The sequence below is a fragment of the Molothrus ater genome, chromosome 1 (assembly GCF_012460135.2).
Source record: "Molothrus ater isolate BHLD 08-10-18 breed brown headed cowbird chromosome 1, BPBGC_Mater_1.1, whole genome shotgun sequence".
Taxonomy (NCBI): Eukaryota; Metazoa; Chordata; class Aves; order Passeriformes; family Icteridae; genus Molothrus; species Molothrus ater.
In genome coordinates this window covers 60,710,859-60,732,170 of record NC_050478.2, presented here as the reverse complement: position 1 = coordinate 60,732,170, position 21,312 = coordinate 60,710,859, and the positions used below count along the sequence as shown (strand labels likewise).

The window sequence follows — 21,312 nt, the reverse complement described above, 5'->3', positions numbered from 1 at the left end:
TTCTCAAGGGACATCTCTATTAAAAATAAAAAAAAATATAAAAATTTATAAATGCCCAGGCTGTTCTTTATATTTAGAAGACCTGAAATGCATTGCAGTGTTCTTCCTTTTAGAGCTGGTGCTCATATTCTTATGTTACCCATTCCTCCTTTCATGCTAAGGATCAAGAGTCACTCTGTCAAGGGCATTTGCAGCATGATCTCTCTCTGCTATTTGTGATTCTAGAGCTGCCCAGATAAGGTCAGAGCAGAATAACATGTGGCCAGCTCAATGTGAATATTTGGAGGGAAGGTCAAGGACAGCAGAAATTAAATGAGACCAAATATATGCCAGAAGATGAGAAGGAGAAAACAAAAGGAGCTCAAGAATCTAAGCTGGCAGTCTTAAATGCTCAGCAGTAATGCTAATGGTGGTACCCGCACAAGAGACAAAGTAGCATAAACTGGAAACTAGTAATATGTGCAGAGCTTTGTTTAAAATAGGGTAGCTATCCATGATGAAGAAACAGCCTTTCTGAGGAGGTAAAGGGGTGAGCATTTGGCAGACAGCAGTCAGTAGCATACACTTACAGTATCAGAAACTGGCTATGCAAAGCTAACTTACAGGAAAACAGTAAAATTAATAAAAATCAAATCAAAATTTTTGCATGGAAGGACAATTTATTTCCCCTCTCTGACCTTTCAATACCCCTTGAAGAACTACAGTGGCATTCCTTTAAACCACTAACCTTTCCCAAATGAAAGCACATTATCTAGCATCAAATTTTTTTCAAGCATAGTCCATGGTGAGGGATGGAGGGAGCTACAGCAAAAGCAAAACAACAAACCCTGAAACAGTGTAAGAGCCCTTTCTCTAATACTGACCATGAGCTCTAGCTCTCCAAAGAGAAGTAAGTGAATTGTGCTCCAAGGATCTGTGAGTAAGTTAGCTTGAGTTTAAGCTAGAGAAGATCATATATACTGAAATACTTACCCATAATTAGGGACACCCATTTCCACTTCGTGTCATGGCCAGCAGAACTGATCTGACTGTTGCCTTTTTTCCCCTCTGGTCTAGTGTACATGTCATCTTCCTAACTACAAGATACAGAGAGGAAAAAAAAAATGTATATAAAACCTCTAAAGAATGAAACTTTGCTAATTCCTCATGAGGCTACTTATTTTCCCATTGCCTGGTTGGCAATGGATATGCGATCCATTGTTTTTGAGTTATACAGACACACAGCCAGGTAGATGATAGATAGATAGATAGATAGATAGATAGATAGATAGATAGATAGATAGATAGATAGATAGATGTGTGTATAAATACATACATATATATAAAACAGACACAACGGAAGGTTACATATATCTCTCTGCATAAATCTTCAGTGGAATATAATACAGAGTTTATGACAAGCTATTTTCCTGATCCGTTGTTAAGCTTACTAGCTTGAGCTCTGTCCTAGTTTGTATGCTGCCTTCCAACTCATAACCTGATGAGGAGCTTACAGAAAAGCTAAACACAGCTGGGCAGAAGCTGGGTCAGCTTTGGAAAGCAAACCACGAATCAGCCACAAAGGAGCTGCTGCCGTGGACCCAAAGTCAGGAGTTTGGGTCATTTTTGGTAACAGCTTGTGATATATCCAAGGGGATGCTGGAAGCAGGACATAGTGAAGATATTTTTCCCAAAGCACAGAGAAAGAAACAAGAGGACCATCATGCTCTCTATATGTGCCAAGAGTGGGAGAGAAGGTATCACATCATTCACAAGGTAAGTCCAAGCTCTGATGGAAATGAACTCAGTTGCTTGTTTGGAGGTTGTGCATATAGGTGCCTGAGCAAACCACAGCACAAGCAAGTCCACTTGCTTTCTGAAGCATAAGCCTAAATAGCCAAAAAAATTATTGCCTGTAATAGTTAAGAAAGAGAATGGAGAAAACTCACAAACACTGCTCATCTTCTCAGAAACAGGAGCCACCTTCCCTCTTTAGAATAGATCTCTGTAAGCAGAAAAGTACCAAAAGAGGAATAAGAAAAAAAACTCAGATCCTTCCTCTGAATTCCTCATTTCAATTTATGTATCCTATCTGCCAGGGAATTAAAGAAGAGAGGCAAATACTGGAGATTTGCATAAGTTACACTGAAGCAGAGATGCATGCTGGTCTTCAAAGTAGCAACCTTCAACTTGGCTTCATCTTCCTTCCCCGCTCACTTTATTTTTTTTTCCTTTAATAGTTTTTTTTCCTTTTAATGATCCTTTCCCCGCCTGCCTCTCTGCAGAGTTGCACGGAAAAATGCTGCCATCCAGCGGAATTCCCAGAAAGAATTCGGAGACTGAGAGTTGTGAGGGTCTGGAGAGCAAGACCCACCCCCCCAGTTTATCTTCCCAGAGCAGAGGAGCAGCAACGGGGGTTCAGGAGATGCAATTTTAAGACTTGCAGGCACTCTGAATTTCACTGCCAGATATAATTATCTCAAATCAAAGATACGATGATTCTAAGGATCCTGCCAAGCACATTGATTATTCATTACTGAATTCAGCTCACTTACAGGCAAGCAGATTTTCTCTAGCTGATGCATTTGAAAAACCCTGATTTTATTTCCCTAGAATGATCTAAACAGAACTGTACAAAAAATTTACTAAAAATTCAAATATCTAATTTTATAAATGTAATTAGAAAGGGAAAAAATCTCCAATTTTTAATGAAAAATAATTCCTTTTCTGTCATTTAGAATTATTTTTCCAGCACCCAAAAATTCTCAGACTGAAAGACATGCAGTCTGCTCACATGTTATAGAAGACTGATTTTTTTTTTTCCCTAGGAATATTTAATATTATTCAATAACTTACTCGAGGACAAAAGTCCACAGTCTATGAGTTTGAGTTATAGGTTTCACATTTGAGTTATATAGGTTTTCACAATCCATAAAGGCTTTGGAGACCTTTCCATCACTTTATTAAAAGCTTGAAAATATCTGTTCCATGTCAAGAAAGTGTGCACAAACATGTAGTTACATAGCCAATGTTGCTGTCTCCGGAATGGGAAGAGCAAAACCAATCCTTCTAAACAAGCACATACACTTGCAGAGAAGGTCAGCAATATTCAAATTTTAGTAAAATGGTGGTTGTTTATTTATCTAGGGTAAAGTGATTTTGCATACCACTGCAACTCAAAAACATACACGCAAGATGAATGCACTGAGCTGTTTATGAAAATTTAGCACGTCTGTGAGCCTTTGTTTTGGCTGTGCCTTTAGCAGTACATGCTCATATATCAGATCCAGGTTGTGTCTGCAGCTTGAGTTTTTGCTGCCTTCTTGCTCCATGAATCTCCTCCACTAGAAATTCCAAGCTTGGCATGACCTTCGCTCTGGCATTCAAGACAGGGTTTTAAACCTAAACATCTGCTCCCAGAGACCGGCGCAGCTCTCTCCCTGCTCTCTGCCCCCAAGGAGTGAATTTGGAACTTTCCATGGCACTGCCAGAGGTCAGCACTCCCCAGTGTTCAGCACCAAAGGTTCAGAGAATGTGAATCTCAGAAATCCTTGGGAAGAATTGTGCCTTGCTTTTCTCTGTGAAGAGAAATGTGGCAACATGGGTGGGAACAAACAATTGCTGGAGCATCTTCTGAGCTATCTGGGTAAAAGAAGATCAAAATAACAGAGGGAGAGACACCTCAATCCTAGGTGTTTTCCTGGGGTTGTTGGGCTCTCAGGCTGTGTGGGGCAGCTCTCTGAGTGCTGTGGCTGGAGCAGACCCATCTCACCCTCCTCTTTGCTTTTGTAGTTGGTGGAGAGACCACCCCAGTACCAGTACAGGGCACCAAGCCCCGAGCTCTACCAGCACGTGCAATCTATCAGGTCAGTGCCATATCAGCCATGGCCTTGTGGCTGTCCCTTGTGTCCTGTTCCTGGGTTGTCTTGCATGGAACAGGTAAGCTTCCCTTTTCTCCCTCCTTTGGGACACAGCAATCTGCTAGGAATAAAACCAGGGGGTTTTTATTTTGGTTACAATCAATTATTTATATTCATTTTCCCCATTTCACAAAGTCTTGTCACATGTTCAACTGTTCAGTCCCTTTACAGCCTGAGCTCCTAACTGCCCACTGAGCCCCAGTCCTACACTAATGAACAGCCCCACCGAAGGAAGCAAGAGGCTGACTGGATCATCCACACAATTCTCCAATGTGAGGGGATGGAGTCAGGCTGGGGGGCTGGCTGGGTTTCTGTTAGACTGTCAGTATGGGCTGAAGCACCAAGACTAGATTTCCAGGCCATTTCCAGATTCCACCTTTCATACCATACTGAAGTCCAAATGCTCCACTGAACCATGGAAAGGACGTTTACTTCCACATGTACCCATGAAAGAAAGCTAAGATACGAAACTGCTTGCCTCAGTGTAAATATGCATCTTGGTTTCTGCTTCATTTACTTCATTCCCGGTATAAACCATTTTCAGTAATCCCACTAAACTAATGGCAGGCCTGCATGCAAATTCAAGAAATTTTTTATTAATGAAGCCTAAATTTTCCATTCATGCAAAGCCTATATAAATACTTCCATTTTAAATCAACAAAGTCATCAACCAAAAGGCTCAGCCTTAAGAGCAAGGTCAATATATCTACATACTGGACCTACAGGGACATGCTCACAATATGCGGTAAAGGAATGTGTATTCCATACATGACAGATAATGGAAGTAAATGGGGTTAAATCTACTGCTGACCACTCCCTATGCCTGTTTGTTCAAATAGTCTCTCTATTATTTTCCCCTCAAAAATATTTTCCATCCTTGTCAACAGTTGGCTCCCCTCTGGCTGGATATTTTGCAAAATTCTTTATCACTCCTGTTTACTGTGTTTCTATTCTTTGATTAGACATGACTTTACACTTCCCAGAGGTGATGCTGTGGTATGTTTTAAAAGGATGAAGAATTATCAAAATATGAGAAGACTGTCTTCAGGCCAATCCAAAGCCATTAAAACCCAGCACAGTTCAAGAAAAGAGAGATTCATATTTCACAAGAGACTTTATGCCTCCTATTTTTTACACATCCCTTTACTCATGTATGTTGCATGAGGCAGTTTCTCCTAATTTTGCAAGAGCTGAGAGACTCAGATTGTTAAAACATTCTGTTTACTGGCCTGCAAAAGGTCATCTCTTTCAATGGCTATCATTAAGCCCATTACTGCACAATTTAATCATAGATGCTTAGAGAAAACACTCAAAGCAAAACATCACAATCAGCATGCCTAAGTGTATTACATAATAGATTAATAGAATGGAAGCTTCCAATTTCCCATCAATACAACCGAGTGAATTATTTTCTTGAGTAGACTAATTACTATGAAATATCTCAACCAAAACCTTTCCTAAACTCCATTTATCAGTCATTTACTACATGCATCCTTGTCAGAAGAAATATGCACTTATCTGCTCCATTTAGAATAATGAGACTAATGAGTTTATAATTGCTATTTACCAAAATCCTTTATAAAAAGTAATGAAGTAAATGTAACTGTCACATCAAGGAACTAGAAAAAGACACTCCCACAGAATAGCCTTTCTGTGGGAATTGCACTGCCAGCAGTGGAAATCTCACATTTTGGACACAGGTACAGCCAGTAGAAGCAGCATTTTACAGTCTTTCTAACTGATGGAGTAAGAAAGGTGGGGACTCCTCCCTTCCCAGGATGATTTTGCTGAACTGTGCAGAAACATGCAAAGGCAAATCAGCATGAGACTCAGAGCAATTCTGGCACCACTAAGTTATACCACACACATAGGCACTCCTGTCACGTGTAGCAGAGCATTTGCACACCACCAATTGTGCCCTTGCTTGCCTCTCACTTTCAGCTCAGAGCACTCCATCCTTCCAAGCATTTTGCAAACACTAATGATTTTTAAATGAACAACTAAATAGAACTGGCATAATAGAATGAAGACCAAGTCTGGGGGAATGCTTTGCCCAGGGCTGCAAGCAATAAATCAATCCACTGCAAGATAATCATATAGTCAAACTGAAGGCTAAAAAACGCCTTAAATGCATGACAGCACCACAGAGTAAACAGTGAATCCACCAACAGACAGCCTTATATTTAAGAATGCTTCTATCTTATATTCTTAATTCAAAATACTCGTTAATAACCAATCCAAAAAAAAAATTCACTTCAACTGAAAGAAAAATATTAAAAAATCTTGAACCCGAAGTCCTACTGGATTATTCCAAGCTGGGAATGCATTCCTTATTGGGCTGGGAATGCATTCCTTATCAAGATATCAGATACTACATGTCAGAGCAGAGATAGTAGAGCATGTAACAAATAGCAATAAATCTGGATCTGGAGCTAAAGTGAGACTGGTAGAATATACCAATGAATTGTTATCATATACTGGTCCAGTTTATAGAGTCCTTCCAAAGCATTAATTTCTATTGAAAACAGATCCTTTGGTCTGAGCAATACAACTGTTTTCCTATTCTGAAATCTTTTTCCCTCATATTTATAAGCTCTTTTCAGATGACTAAAAAAGGAGAGATATGAGATTCCACAATATAGGAATAAAAATATTTTAGAAGAGGCACAACTACATGTAGGAACTATGATATTTCTTTTTCTTTGTCCTTGTGTTTTATACAGAGTTAGACAATTTCACTGTGTGTTGATAAGGTTATACTACAGAATAAGAATCTCTAAGGAATTACTAAAAAGAGGTTGTACTTAATAAAAATTCCTCTGTTTGAAAAGTTACAACTAATACGTCCCATGTGAGACATCAGCTCCACAGAATTGATCATTTTGGCTCACCCTGAGTCAATGCCTGACTAGTCTGAGCATTAAATGATGCAGCTTACACTACCAGTAAATTGTTAGCAGGACTGGCTGAAAGGAAGGAAACCCCTTCCAAAGGTAGCACTTGCAGTAGGTTTTCATGATCCAGCCTCATGACGAAAGAATTCCAAGATGTTGATATGTTTCTGCTTTCTTTGGTAAGATGCCATCTTTACCAGATAAGAAAAGACTTCTTGTCTCAGGTAGTTACCAACACTGAAGCAGCCATAGTACTTGTAAAAATATTTTATTAATATGAATACTTTCCTATTTAAAAAAAATTGATTTGGTTGAAAACTGCATGGGCTTTTTATAACAACATACCTACCCAACAAATTCAGGAATGAAACGTGTTCATTTCTTGCATTTAAACCACTGTGGAGATGTTTTGGTTTAGATTAGCAATTTGTACTATTTCAAAAGTTAGATATTCCCATTATGGAGCAAAACCTACCTTATGTAATTATGCAAATAGTGATTAATTTTAAATCATAGCAGAGACTGGTATGGTTAAAAAATGCCAAAAAAAGGTGAAAAAATTCTAGTGCACATTTTCTTGATGACTGCTGTGCAGGAATGCTGGGAGTCTGTCTACAAACAATTCACATAGAAAAACATTCTAAAAATACCTTAATCTCTTTGCAATTTATTTCAAATGCTTTTGTTAGAAGGACTTTGGTAAACAGAATAGGATAAGTGTACAATTTGGAGGCAAGTGTTATTATCAGAACATTACTGAAAGTGTCTCAACAATTGACTATAAGAACAGTAAGAAAAGACACAGAAACAGGATTTACAGTTTCCAGCCCAGTTCTGCCCTTACCTCCTACCCCTACACAAAGTCCCTGACTACCCTAGCCAAAGACACTGTACCCCATTTGAACTGTACCCCGTTTTCACAGCTTATAGCTTTGAAAATTAAAGCAAAACATAAGCCTTTTCTGAGTCTCTCCTCCTGTCCTTGTGAATTCACCTGAGGTTAGCAAAAGTCAAAAACATAAAGATCCCCTTTTTTTGCTGCAAGAACAGCAAATCCCAGGGAAAATTAGCAACATGGGATTGTATATTCTCCAGGGTTTCTCCATCTAAAACCCAGGTTACTAACTTTCCACATTGCTGCTTCCAAAAACTTTGCCAATCACCATTGTAATGACTAATTCTGTCATGTTTAGAGTCATTAGAAATAATTAATGTTCAGGATCTATAATTTTACAATGGGACAAATGGAAATGATGTTTAAACCAAAATAAGAACATACCCTAAATTGGCTTGAGTGGTAGGGCTTTAGTTAAAATGATGCAGAGTTTGCTAAACTCTGAGAATATAAGGAAGATATAGAAGATCTTAAAAGTGGACAGAGATGTATTTAGAACATTTAAAAACTAATATTGCAAAAAATTAAATAAGGACAAAAATTCACAAAAACTGTGAAACACATACCTTAGAGTCTAGATACTAAATTCATTGTAGATATGAAAATTCCTCTTTTATCTCTAGGCACTCATGTTTATCTCTGCAACAGTGAGGACAATAATCATGCTTATGAAGTGGATTCATACTCTTCATGCTTTTTATGAAGCCACCTGTATATCTGGATACTTAAACAAGCATTTCTATAGACAAACAGTGACTATCTTCTTATTATATCTTCTCTTCTCTCTTCTCTGAGATATTTCTACAATGTTGCTCCTTAAATTACTCACTACCTGAAGCTTCAAACAATTCAATGCTACTTTGAAGCTGATGAAAAACAGGTTAAAATTCTCTAGAAGAACTGAGGATGAAATAATAACCCCAAATTTGTCAACTGTGAATTTGATGCAAATTTAAGAAATTTAAGGACACTGAAAAAAAAAATAAACTGTTACTCATATTCCCATAGACTGTTTCATTAGGGAAAAAACAGTTTGCTACTGATACAGGATAACTCACACCTGGGGATTTGAATTTATCAAAGGTGCTGGTCAGTTGCTTTGGACAGCAATGGGAGTCCCAGTGGTTGGAGCCTGTTGCAAGTGACATCTCCACCTGGGTCAGATGAGACTCTCCAGACTGTGGCTCTGCAGATTCCTTCTATCCAGCTGCTCCATGGCCTGGACAACCACTCCAGTACATGATCCCTTGCTATTGTCTCAAATTTCATAGAAAATACCCCCTACCCATCTGACCTACCTAAATAATACTGCACTTCATAGCCATTTCTGCATCTGCAGAAACAGATTCTACTGATTCACAAGCACCTTACAAGTGCATCTTACCTTGGTCTGTCTTGCAGCAGGAACCACCTGGGTGTCACTGGGACACCCAGATTCTTCATTCAGCATGTTAATAATTGTATTTAAGCAAAGAAACTGGTCAAAATACAGGAACAGCTACCTAGGGAAAATCTTTGGGAAAGTCTAAAATGTCCACTTGGAAAGCCCCAAATATTTGGTCAAATATTACTCCAAGTCAAAGACTTAGCTGTGAAGGCATCTAGTAGTTCAGTCAATGAGTAAGTTTCAAATCATTTTAGTATCCCAGACCCATGCATTACCTCCCTTGCACAGGTGACTAACCAAGGAATTCCAGTACTCCCCAGGCTGTTAAAAGACTGAAGTGCAGGCGTGCACTCTGGTTGAAACCCTGCTACCTGGCTACAACTATAAGAGAGCAAACTTAACTTTTTTTATTTATCCTGTAGCCCTCGCAACAAAACAATCACCAACAACACCAGACAGCTACAGTCAAAACCATAGCATGGATGTCCTGAGAAATCTATGCTTACCAGAGAATTCATCCCTTCCACTAGAGACCACCACAGGGCTTGACCACAAAGACAGCATCTCATTTGCAACACCATTTTACAGAGGAGGAAGCAGGACCCTTACAAAGTAGAAAATTTGTTCTCACAGCTTGATGGTAAAATTGCTGCATGAGATTCCTCAGAGCTCAACTCTCCTAAACATAAATTTGCAATAAACAGAGCACAGGGCTCTGAAGAAAAAAGTCAGCATCCTGCCCTAGGAAGTGAATGGCAATGTGTTCACATTGCAAAATTTTGCTTAAAATAAAGACAACATTTCTCAGAAGTGCCATAGATATGAATATCATCTCAGCCAGCACTGGATTGTGTGAACTGAGAAAAATATGCCTTACATTTATGAATGATTGCTATTTAAAGGAAAGGCAACATATGGCAAATCTTATTTCAGGATTGGAGTGTTAAGACAGGCTACAGTAGCACCTACAGTGGCTGACTGCTAACATGACTAAGGACAGCCATATGACAAAGCACGAGAACTGTGTCAGTCCTCATTGCTTTTTCCAGTGCTTCATATAAATGTACTGGAAAGGTCAAAAAGAGGCTATATTTGGATCTCACTTATCCTGCTATTGCACTTTCAGCTCCATGAACCAGACTGAAGGAAACTTGTGAAACATTAGACATTTAAAACATGGGATAAACATGGTAAGGCACTCAGCCACTTAGATAATGTAAAAGTAGTTCTACCAGAGTCAATAGCTCCCTGTATCAGCTCCTGAGAGGCAAGGACATGCATCTCAGCTGCACCTGCATAAAATGAAGTGATTGCTGCTCCACTGATGGTTAACTGTACACACACTGGAGTGATCCCAAAACCTTGAGAATCCTTTAAGCCTTTGGAAATCAGCTGGTTTTTTATCCACTGCTGCCAAGATATCACTCTTCTAGTGCAAAAGAAGCTTAAATTCTTAATGTTTGCTCCAGGCAATGCTTTGCAACACCAAGGGTCAAGCAAAAGAAGGGTCAAGAAAAGAGACTGCACCAAAAGGAATATATAACCTGAGATTTGCTGGCATTAGATTGGAAAAAAATTAATCTGTTTTTCCATAAATTAAGAGAAAAATTATTTACTATATTCTTCACACACAAATCATAATTTCCATTTCTCTTCAGCTCCAACTACTGGATGAAATAGAAAATAAACATCCCCAAGCTGTTAGCATAAAAATTGAGTTGTTCTGTCTAGAGACCAAAGCATCTGGTTACTGTACCAGAGGGAACCTGAAAAACCTTTCCTTCATCTGGCAGCAGCAGATTTATAACCTGTGTAAGGCGCTGGGTCTAGATTATTTCAGATTCCTTTCCTTCTCTACAAGCAACAATACACAACAAGAGGACTTTCCAGACAGTGATTTATTTGCTCAACACTTGAACTTTAGTAACAACTTTCAGTAACAACTCAGCAATCTGCAGCCCACCATCAATCTGGCACCATTTTCCTGAAGTCTCATGATTCCTAGTCTGCCATCTTTGATCCTCACCTTGGATTTGTCCTGCTGGCCATTAGCAGAGCTGCTGGTATTCCCAACAAAAAACATTATTTAATCTGACTGCACACAGCAACTGAAGTTCCTGCTCGAAGCAGAGATTTGGGTATTTAAAAGAGGTAGTAAACAAGAGAGACTTTTACAGAGCAATGAAACTAAATTATCTTCTGGCTCCCCTGCCAGGGACTTGCAAGAAGACCTGTTCCCAACTTTGCTGTGCTGTAGGATTTGGATCTTTTTGTACTGAAATGAATCTGAGGGACTGATCATTAAAAACACTACAATTGGCCACAATTCACTCAGTCTAGTTGGTATCATGTCCGGGCAGAAATGCATTTCAGGCTGAAAAATGGTTCAGCTTCCTTACGATGACAGTTGTTGCTTTTTCTACTCCATTAATTTCTTTCCAGCACTCACTTTTGCAGTAACAATCCCCAAGATTTTCCTTCCACCATATCCCACACTGTGGTGAAGAGTGGGCCATGATCTTTTAGGCATATAATGAAACAGTAAAAGACTTTTCTGCAGCTTGTTTTTGTGAGTCCATTTGCTTCTGATTACAAAACTGTGGAAGTCATCACTTTAATCCAAATAATTTTCCAGATACTTATGCCTAAATGATGCTCTCTAAAATAAATTGCCATATTTTATGTAAACAGTACAAGCTTTATGTGCTGCTCTAAAAGTTCATCTGTTTAATCTGGCCCTGTCAGGGCACAGGCATTTTGAATCAAGGTATGAACTATATTCTCTTGCTGTTTTCAACATTGTGAACAAAAGGCACCTTGTGTTTTCCTGAATAAGTACTGCCTTATTGCCAACACTGTAAGAAACCCTTGTATTTTTTAACATAGACAGAGGCTAAAATTACTAACTAAGCATTCACTCACATTTTGCTCCCCATAAAAAGACTGACTGCAAAAGCAGCATGCCCTTCTTGCAGTTTCTAGTACTTACACCAGCAGGACTGTCATGAATTGTAATGGATGGCTAATCATACCTTGTGCATGTTGTACAGCACTCTTTTTGATAATTCCAGGCATATTTATCTCAGCTTGCAATTTACTCATGTCAGACTGTATCCCAGCAGCCTCTTCAAAATGTTGTTTTGCTTCCAGAGAGCTGGCAATTTTCCTCCTTCAGTTTTTATTCAAACTGCACTGAGTTACCTGAAGCCTCTGCACAGAGTTATCATTATGTCCTTTTTTGCGCCATTCCTGCCTGTAACCCCTCTCCCACCCCTTCTTCTGCCACCATGGGCAGTACAGCACTCCCAGGTGTCCTACTTCATGCCCCAGGAATCTGCACAATACTGAATGTGCAGACCATCTGATACCTGGGGATAATCTTTCAAAGGCAGCTTTGCCAAAAGCACCTTAGATGCAACTCATTATCAAAATTTATCTGCCAGGAAGGTGTGAGGCACTCACCTTTCAAAACTAATAGGCAAGTAGCTTTTTTTTAATATTACTTTATCTTCTTGAGAGACCAGATAATGTCCTTTCTCTTTTTACGTTTTTGTTTGGGTTTTTTTTTTTTAATGGACGAGTTTAAGCCCACAATCTGCCTCTTTTTCACCATCTGGCAAATAAGTCAGCCCAATTAGTTGGATACAGAGAAAGACTAGAAACAGAGACTAATCCAAATTTCATCTAAATTTTGTTGGAAAGGGGAAAAAAATTGTTACACAGACCCTGGTTTTTTACTTAACTTTGTGAGGAAAATGTCACTAATTATGTTTTGTCTGGCAGAAGTGTATCCCAAACAAAACAGCAGTTCAGATGGAGAAGTCTGATCTAAAGACTCTGCTTGATTATTCAGGTTTTGTGGTTTGAATTCATTTCATGTGTCTTGTCTATAAGACTTTCTACACAGATCTTTCTGCCTTCAGCCAAATTGTTATGGAAGGTAAAAGCCACAGCTGTCAAGTGAGTATAATTTAACCACTTCAAGCTAGCAAAGAAGATGGCAAAGAAAGACTCAGTGAAATGGAAAAGCTTTCAAGCATGACCCAAGCCACCACCTGCTCTGAGGGAGCATCCAGCACACAGAAAATATTTGTCTGACCTGATCCTTAATTTTTTTTGGCATCCACCAAACACTCCCCATGTAGCCCAAGTGTTTCATCAGGCTAGCAGGTAGAAAGTTTTCTTTCCTGCTATCAGAACTAAATGGAAGCTTATTAGTTTCCACTGTATAAAGACAGGTTAATTTCTCCCTCTCATAAGCAGTAAGAAAGATTGAGTATTGCATCTTGTTATATAGTCTATATAAATGGCTAGAAATAGCTAAGGAGCTATTAGGTAACAAACCCCATTCTCATCTTTCCTATGAGGCACAGTTTCTTAATGCCTTACTACTTTTCCTAGTTTTTTCTCAGCTCCCACATTAGAACAAAACATTTTTAAATTATTTCATGAAGATTTTTATCTGCCTCAAGTTATCATTAGTCCTTGCAGTAAAGCCCTGGAAAATGTTTACAGTAAGAGGAGCCTGGGTTCAGGCCTCAGAAGACCCTCTTTAAAGGGCATCTTGCCCAAGGCATCCATAATAAGTGATGTTCCCCTACTCAATTGCCTCCATCGCGAGTGCTGTTTTCCAGTGAGAAGCATGTTAATTCATGGATTCCCAACAGAAGCATATTTTGAGTCTTCAACAATAACTGCCACACCCAAAACACAACAGTTGTGCCATTTGTCCTCCCTTTATCTTCTTCCCTTGTGGATGCAACTGTCCCAGAACAGAGGTCCTTTTAAGCTCATCCCTTTCCCTCCCCCATCCCCACAGCTTACCTTAGCTACTAACGGTCAGCAGAACCCAGAGCAATGTCCATGAAGGATCCTTTCCCATATGGAATAAAAGCAGGAGAGCTGGAGGGAAAAGGAGACAGAAGGAAGTTTCCAGGATACTAAGGTAGTGCACACCATCATCATCTTCTCTTTATCACAACCCAGAATTACAGCACTCTATGCTGTAAGATTTGTTACCTTGCCCAGCTTGTGGTGCTTCCAGTGAGGTTAAGGCATAGGAAAGAGAGCAAATGAAGAAAGGGAGAGTTGCTTTAAAAGCACACAGTTTGCAAATTCAGGAGTCCTACACAGGAGCCACTGAGTTGCCTTCCAGCCCATTTCCTCCCTTTGCTCCCACTGATTTCAGCTTGTTAAATTATTCTTCACTAGGAAAATGATGGGACAGGTCAGTGACTGATCAGAAACAAACCTGAGCCAAAAAAGCACATTGCCAGGCAGCAAACTCTCCTGCACTGTCTGTCAGATGGACAGTGAGGGGCTCTATCAGGCTGCACCCATTTCCTGTGATCACAATCTTTCTCTTTCTTACGTTAAAAACTAACACCACCGACATGCCAGAACACCAAAGAGGTATCAGCCAAATTATTTTCATTTTGCATCCAGACAGTCTCTACACAAAATGGAAATAAAATATCTATATTTCAAGGCAGTTAAAATGCCATCATGGCAGTCTGTCTGTCTATCTATTCAGGTCCATCAGTCCTTACATGTTATTGTTGACCCAGGCAGGTACCTGACAGGTCACAGTCAGCCAGGCAGAGGAAGTTACTCTTTCCTGAGGCAGAGAAGACATGCAGAACGTGTTTATATTTTATATTCTTGAGAGCATCATATCTTAATAGTGCAAGTGTGAAAGAGAGTTACTAATGTCCTCTCCTTCTCCTTTTATCCACACCTTATGGAAAAGCCCTGCAGGTTTAACAAAGAGGTAACTAATCACCTTGCACAGAAATGAAAGATTTCTGAGGGTGTTATCCCTATCAAAACATAAATACAAATAACTCCACTGAAGACAATGAAGTTCCACTGGGATAAAAGCATTAACCAAGGGTTAAGAATTTTATGCAGAATTCATTCCTTTTAAAAAAATCTTTGGAACCCTCCCATGGAAGAGATAAAATCCTCTGCTCAGTCAAAAGAGTGGTTACAAAATAACCTTTCAGAAAGGTTTCCCATTGAATTTTGAGAACTTTTCCGTTAGTACAGAATAATATTGTCTCTGGAAAGTGCTTTGTTCCTGCAATGGTACAGCATCTATACAATGCCTCTTCATCTGAGCTATTAGAGCACACAAAGGTAGCTGGAGTGTGAATCCATTTTATAGAGGCTATGTACCACTTAGAGGAATAAAGGTAATAAATTCTGTAACTGACAGCATTTCTTCCCAATGCTACAACATTCTTATTTAACTTCACAATTTAACCTTAAAATCTGACCAAAAAGGACAAATGCTCATGCTGCTAATACAGAATTGTCTTTGGAATTGAGGCTGTCATGGCAAAAGCCAGGTAGGGAAATTCCTCAACTTTCAGGGCACAATTGCTTTAGAGCTTTTGTTTAAAAGACTGTGGGAGAAGGAGGATTCATTATGACAATGGATTTTAAGAGAAACATCACTTCAGCAGTGGTGTGTTTGACCTCAAGTATGATTTTTGCATTGCACAGTACGAAAGTAATACACTATTTCTAGAAATGAAGTAGCTCCAACTGGTGAAACAAAAGACATTGTAGATGAGAAGTATCTGAGGAACTGACTGTCTTTCATAACAAATGAAATGGAAATTTCACTCCATTTACTGTGCTCCCATGGGAGTAATGCACACAGCTAAGTTTCAACCAAATGGAAAATGCAATAGCAGCACTTAACTTCATTTTCTTGTATCTGTTCTCAATTTTGCATGGGATATACTTTAAACATCTGTAATAATTATACTGAAATTGTTTCTAAATTAAATGTCACAGAATATAGTTAAGAAAAAACAGCTTTCAGTACATGTATTACATATTGTTTTAAAACAGTACATATCAATGATTAACTACCTGCAGGTACATTTAAAGAAAGGATAGTGAAGGAAACACAGTGGGATGATCCTTTTTTCCTCCTTTTCTAAGAGTGTTGCACAAGTGTTGCACAAGATTGTCCCAGTAGAATCCCAGTAAAAGTTCCCCCTGTTCCCAACCCCAGCATCTGAAATCACAAATCCTTTGAAGAAATTCTGTACTACTGGTAACATTGACGTATCAGAAGACTTCCATGATTTTCTACTTGACACTCTGAACACAGGGAAGTATAATTCACCTGTTTGAAATTATGCTGTAAAAATGGTTTATTTTTTAATTAAATTGAAGTACATTTTAAAATATATGTACCAAGTGTGACTGTGTGTGAATATGTATAAATGTGCACATGCTGGCTTACTTGTGCAATACGAGCACCCTTTAGGGACAGGACAATTACAAACCCACCAATTCCTCCTCCTTTTCTTTATTGAGCAGACATTCTGGGAGATTACTTTCTTCTCCTCCTCTGTCTTCCAGAGCAATGTGAAGAGATATAGTCAAAGCTACAGCTGAGACTTCATTTTATCCAAATGGATGTGTCAAGTGAAATTAAAACCACTTAGACTTACCAAACTTCCACCATATTCCACATCTCTTTTTTTTTTCTTTTTACATAACTTATGCTAACCTGACTATTTTTGCTTCTAAGGTAGGGTCTGTGAAAGTCATACAGCTGTTCATATTTAAGATGGCTCTTGTAACAGAGCACAGCGCTCTGAAGATGTAATTAATGGCCATGTGGAATGGGATGACTCACCATCTCTTAATAAGATACAAGTGCTACAGGCATGAGCAAAATAGGCAAATCACACAAAGAGGTTATCAACATGTCCTTCTCACAACCCATGTAGGAATGCGTTTTGTGTCTTACAAACTATAGGAAATCTTTTTCCAATAGTTTATGGATACTTTGGTGAGTGTTACTGACATTATTTTGTGCCCCCTTCTAGCTCTGAAGTGCATTTGCTACAGGTACATCCATGGCACTCACAGCTCAGGAACGGTTAACCTGGGCAGTCTAACTGAGAATCAGGACATCCATAAATAAAGGAGTGTAAGCCAAGAAAATTAATGGTTTGTTTGAGGTTTTTTTAAGCAGAACTAAAACCAAAGCAGTATAAATAAGCTGAATTGTTACATTACACAAATATGACCGTTGTTGTTCCATTCACCGGTAAAAGACTGCTGTACCAAATTATTTCAGGAGCAAACCCCAAATTCCCTGGCTGCCAAACACTGGCCTGCAAACCTAACACTAGTGACCACTGTCTTGTATTTGCAGGGTTCCCAGAGGAAGGAAGGAATGAAGGAATCTGACTCTATGTTCTTAGAAGGCTAATTTATTATTTTATGATACTATATTATGTTAAAGAATACCATGCTGAACTATACTGAAGAATACAGAAAGGATACTTACAGAAGGCTAGAAAAATAATGAAAACATGTGATTCCTTCCAGACTCCTGACACAGCTTGACTGTAGTTGGTCATTAGGTCAAAACAATTCACATGAAACCAATGAAACAACCACCTGTTGGATAAACAATCTCCAAACACATTCTAAAGCAGCAAAACACAGGAGAAGCAAATGAGATTATATTATTTTCCTTTTTCTCTGAGGCTTCTCAGTTTCCCAGGAGAAAATTCCTGGGCAAAGAGATTTTTCAGAAAATATGACAGTGACAACCACCGTCCTAGTGAGAGGATTTCCCTCTGGCATTGTTAAAACCCTTGAGTTCTTTCAGTAGTCATCTTTTTCTATCTTTCTCACTTTGATCCTTTCAATATATCCTAACATGGCATTGTTTAACAGCCCTCATACAGGTCAAAAAAACCCCTAAGAATACTTTTTTTTCTTGTTAGTTGTCTTTTTTTTTTACACAGTCATCATAGAATAAATTAATCCTCCATGAACACTTGCTATGAAGCACCACTATATCACGTTCACTTGGACTTCACCTTTTTCCTTCACAGAAGCAAATGAACAGAGAATACATTTATACACTTGAATAGAAAAAACTAAACATTTCAAGTATTCTGTTCAATCATCCCTATAAAAAAAGAAAAGCAGTCAAAAAATAAAGTTCTTCACATTAGGCATCTCACTTTTTGTTTTTAGAAGTACTCAAGAGAAAAATCAGAATCAAAAACTTCATGTCAGATCAAAAGAAGTGGTGATGGACCTGAAACAAATTGCAATGCACTTGAAATGTTCATTTCTGGAATGTTTTTTTCTCTTTTTCAGAACTGCCAACAAACTGAACAACAATCTGTTCCTCACAATCTATTGTGCTCTTAAATTCTGCTACAGTAGCACATTAAATTGCAAGTGTCTTAATCAATCAAAAGTGACTTCTCAAGGAGTTTTATTCCTTGATAATAAGCTTACCTCTACTGAGAGGTGGCTAAAGTAATGTTATATCTTTTATATTTGATTTGTTTCTCTTTGACTCTGTAGCTTAGTTTATTTAACATAGGGCTAACTCCAGCTTATTCTTTTACATAAAATGACATCAGGAGGAATAACATATTTAATCAGGAGAAAATACTGAATATTTACCACAAAACCAAACAAATTTTCCCGCAGTAGGATGATTCTCTTTTTTATTCATCCTACATCACCACCATGTTTGAATGAATCAGCTTTTTCTGATATCTCCTAGTCACAGGTCTGCAGCTGAGTAGCCTAAAAGACCTTTGTCTTTCCACTCTCAACAAAAATCTAAAATAAAAAAGTCTTCCCAGAAACTGTTTAAAAATATTAAGCCTACAACAAAAGACATTTTTTCTGAGAACTTGTCATAGATCCCCATTCCTTGAACTGATATGGCCCACATACTTTTTAGGTTTTATGAAAACTTCTGACCCTTGAGGATAAATGCCATGCTCTGCACGTGTAGATGAGCTCAGTACTGTTGGAAGGTTTTTCAATGGCAGACCACTGAAAACTCTCGTATCAAAGTGTCCTTTTCTAATGAAGTGATTTCTTTGTGGCTGTTTGTAACTCTGTTTTGCTCTCTGCTCTCTCTGCATGCAGGAGGAGTTCCCTCAAGGTGACCTTCCCACATCCAGTGCCCATGGGAACAGGTCTCCAGCCACGAGCAGCACCACAGAACTTGCACAATTGCAAGCATCAGGAGGGAAGATGGGAATCAACATTTCCCTTTATCCACTAGTGTCCTAGGGTGGCGTTATGATGCTTGTATCCCCAGTCATTGTTCTGTTTATGCTGGACATTATGTTCTGTGCCTTCAAGACTGGCTCTGAAGAGTGAAAGTTTTGTTTGGGTTTTGCTATCAGCCACTCCCCCACGGCTGGCAGGACACAGAGACAGGGCAGTACATGGTGCTGCTTTTGCTTTTTGCTTTGCTTTTCACTTTGCTCTTGCTTCTGCTTTGCTCCTGCTTTGCTCTTGCTTTTGCTCCTGCTCATTAGTTAGTTTAGCTAAGCAGTCCGAATTTTTCCCTGGACTGTTTCTCCTTTCCCTTTTTTGGAACCACTCGAGCCTGCTCTGGACTGGGACCTGGGAAACACCGAGAGTTTGCACCTTGTGGCCTGTAGCAGCTACCCCAGCACTGGAGGGACTGATAACAGAGCGACCACTCCCAGGAGAAACTTTCTGAATTTGTCATCTTTTTCAGAGCCGTGAAAGAGTGGTGTCATCTGGTATTGTTCATTTTGTGTGCTGGGGGGTGCTTTGCCCGTTAAATAAACAGGTTCTTCCAAGGAATCCTTCCCGAACTGGTTGAGGGGAGGGAAGGTGTGGCTTTGCTTTCTGGAGGGGCCCCCTTTGGAGGTTTTCTCCCAGATTTACCCTAAACCAGGACAACTAGGTAAGTGCATAAAGGGAAATGTGCACATGGCTGAAGAGTGCACATGGCTGAAGAGCAGACCTGCTAAGCCAAACTTAGGACCTCCTTCCCTGAATCCTTGCTAACCACATAACCTACTTTCATTCACAGGTCACTTGCTCCCTGCAATCCACTAAAGCAAAGCTGGTAAAGGTACCTTGGAGCAAGGGAAAGGAGGAGCAATTCTTGCCGTTGTCCCCACATCTTGGCATCTATCATGTTCAGAAAGCACAGAGCAATGCTGAAGCAGACCCCAGTACTCAGGCATAGATCCATAGGGACTCTCATAATGACTTTTCTTTTTTTCTTTTTTTTTCTTTTTTAATTTCCTCTGGGTATAACTGGTTACAATTAAGCCAAAAGGTATTTTACCTTCACTGATCCTCTCAGTAGAAGGTAGGTTTATATCAAGAGATCACTTTGTATTCTTAAAATTAACAATCTGTCTAATCATGCCCTAGGGCTTTACAAATCCTTCAGGCATACAATTTGTCATTAGCCATTAATTTCACTACCATTGGCACACTAAAGCTCTGAAGAATTATACCAGGAATAGATAAGAAACAATATCACTGCAACAGGAGGAAATCCCCAGACTCACCAGCCTGGAGCAGCTCTGGAGGCAGGGCTTCAGGTTCCTCATTTCACCATCACACAGCTACACAGAGAACAATTACCTTGGTAAAACCAATGCCAAAAAAAACCATGAAATTTCATCCCACCAGAGCAACAGAGGTCATATTTTTCTCAGGGCTAATTTTACACTTTCCTAAGTTGAAAAACTTCTATCACTAAAACAAGAACAAATCTAAAATAAATGAAATATTCTGTATGTATTACCCCTTTTCAGACTGCTTTGCATTTAAGCTGGAGGGCTCAGAAATATTTCCTCTGTCTTTTCATTGGATGAAGACTAGAAAAGTTCTCCTGATCTTTCAAAGGATATTGTAGTCTCAAATTAGTGGGAAAAAAGCAAAGGCTGTGTTGTTCAATGGTATGCTTAGAATAGAGACAGTGAAAAAAATAGTGTTCTTACAAAGCTATTACATTTTAATTTTAATTTTAAAAAGAACTTGACCAAGTGCTTTTGAGTGCTGTCCTTAGACTCCAAAACCTGAATCCTTCATATCATTATCACTGGGATTTTTGATATGCAAATCTAGAACAATCCCAGAACTATTGAATTATTTGAAGGTTTGATTTAATTCCACATTATACTTTTGAGGCCTACAGTGCTGTGTCAAGTCCAGACTGTCTTGCACAAGGGAAAAGTTGTGCTTGTACAGTACAAAGGATATGTAAGTTCCTGTCATTTTCCATCTCTCTGCTCCAGACCCGCACATATAGTTTGTTTCTTCTCTATGGGATACTAATCAGAGATAAATTCCTGTGAAAGATGATGTTAGAAAGACATCAATTAATGCAAAGCCTAAAATCCCAATCCAAAATGATTGGTAGCAATTAAAAGGGTTCCAGAATGGTGC

At 39.0% G+C, this 21,312-nt stretch overlaps 1 long non-coding RNA gene across 1 annotated transcript in view; it reads right to left on the bottom strand.

Annotated features, from left to right (window-relative positions):
• LOC118698780 (uncharacterized) overlaps window positions 1-21,312 on the bottom strand; it is a 119,235-nt gene that overhangs the window by 58,736 nt on the left and 39,187 nt on the right. Inside the window, exons 3-5 of the long non-coding RNA XR_004981946.2 lie at window positions 13,900-13,977; window positions 1,929-1,984; window positions 973-1,076 (exon numbers count right to left, since the gene is read on the bottom strand). This is a non-coding gene — a long non-coding RNA (uncharacterized LOC118698780). The remainder of the gene's footprint in view (window positions 1-972; window positions 1,077-1,928; window positions 1,985-13,899; window positions 13,978-21,312) is intronic.